We start from the raw sequence: 1,956 nt of genomic DNA on the forward strand, positions 1-1,956 counted from the left end.
TACACAAAAAGGGAACACCAGATGAGTACCTGAATCTCTGCCTTTGTGAGCGTCGGCATATTTCAATGCTTCAGCCAAGATGTTGTATTGAGATTAAATTCCATTACCCACAGTGTAGACACAGGCCCTTCGGCTCACCAATTTCACACCGCCACTTGAAACATCCCACCCAGAACCATCCCCTACAGCTCACACACCCCTGAACACAACCAGCAATTCAGCATGGCCAACCCACCTAGCCTGCACATCTTTGGACTGTGGGAGGAAACCAGAGCACCGGGAGGAAACCCATGCACACACGGGGAGAATATGCAAACTCCACACAGACAGTCACCCGAGGTTGGAATCGAACCTGGGTCAACGGCACTGTGAGGCCGCAATGCTAACCACTGAGCCACTGAGCCACCCCAAAATGTGCTGCACTGACCGGGAATCGAACCCAGGCCGCAGCGGTGAAAGCGCCGAATCCTAACCACTGGACCACCAGTGATGCTAACCATCTCTCAAAGACAGCAAGAACTGCAAAGGTTGGAGTCAGAGTCAATACAGTGTGGTCCTGACCTGACACGTTGATTTTCTTGCTCCTCTCATGCTGCCTGACCTGCTGAGTTCCTTCAGCTCCACACTGTATTGACTGTTGTATTTATCCATCAGACCATGGGAAATATTTGTGCATACCTGCCTGGCCTCGCAGATTTACTTCCGTTCAATGTAGAACTATTCTACCCACAACCCAACACACTGATAGATATGCAACAAGCAGCATGGTTATAGCTTCAAACATATAACCAAACATGTTCAATGGCTTAAGTAGCAGCAATGCTGATAACTTCCCTTTAGTTACCCGGAGAACTGCTTTACAGCATAGTTATAACAAAGATACACCATTATGGAAAGATAAATCAGATTTACTTGTAAAGCTTCAAGATTAACTGCTTCAACTTGAGAACGTTTCATTCCAATATTAAACATAAAGGGATGATTACCTTCTTCTTTGTTACTTTCAGTGTTTTGTGTGTCAGTATTTTGTTCTCTTTCAAGGTGCTGTTGAGGGCGGCAAATTTTGAAGCTCCATCCTGAAAATGTACATAGAAAACCAGCTATTCATTCACTGCATCTAATCTATATCTCCCATAATATCAAATGAGATAACAGAAGAGATTTCAAAACTCAAGCTTTAATTGTAAAAACATTTTACAACGCTAAAGCCTTATGTCAACATTTGGCCAATTCAAACTCAAGAGGTGATAGCCAGGCAATGATATTTGGAAGTGATATTACAATTTATCCCACGCACAATAGTTTATCACAAAACTAGTATCAATGTTTAACCCATAAAACAATCACTTGGCAACTATTTCAGATTCCCATCCAAGTGTGCAAATCAAATTGTTGGACATGGTGAAGTTGCTGCTTCAAACTGCATTTAAAATGAGGTTTCAAATTATATTTTCTGAGATTTAAAAACACAACAGTGAAAATGATGATTGCTGGCTCACTCAGGTGAAATTCACCAGACAGTCACATTTGGGGAAGTATTTTCAGAAAATACGCTATGGTATATCAAGGTGGTATCTTATCACTACACTCAGTGTCAACTAAGGATCGACAGTAAGTGTTGATATGGTGGCCTTGCGAATGGCACACCCATATAAAGTAAAGCTTAGCAAGCCATATTGCCAGAGAACATCTGTGTAATATGCTTAAAGATTAACGAACCATGCATCGATATTCACTGTACAATCTGGGAGACAGCATTATGGAAGTTAAACAACTGTCCAATCTTGAACTCAGATTTTCCCATGTATATTTATAGAAATTGACACCACAAAAGCAATCATCCTGCACAACACACGTTTTTGATTATTAAAAACAAATCTACTTTTAGATTCAAGCCAGATATGAAAAGTAATTTGGAATTCTGCACTGTGCACCAATAGCAAACATAATAAACAA

The 1,956-nt window shown here is 41.0% G+C and overlaps 1 non-coding gene across 1 annotated transcript; it reads right to left on the bottom strand.

The window, feature by feature from the left end:
* Positions 1 to 418: 418 nt before the first annotated feature.
* trnae-uuc (transfer RNA glutamic acid (anticodon UUC)) lies at positions 419 to 493 on the bottom strand. The gene has a single exon. It is a non-coding gene; the product is annotated as a tRNA-Glu (tRNA).
* Positions 494 to 1,956: the final 1,463 nt, after the last annotated feature.

The sequence above is a fragment of the Stegostoma tigrinum genome, chromosome 8 (genome assembly GCF_030684315.1).
Source record: "Stegostoma tigrinum isolate sSteTig4 chromosome 8, sSteTig4.hap1, whole genome shotgun sequence".
NCBI classification, from domain to species: domain Eukaryota; kingdom Metazoa; phylum Chordata; class Chondrichthyes; order Orectolobiformes; family Stegostomatidae; genus Stegostoma; species Stegostoma tigrinum.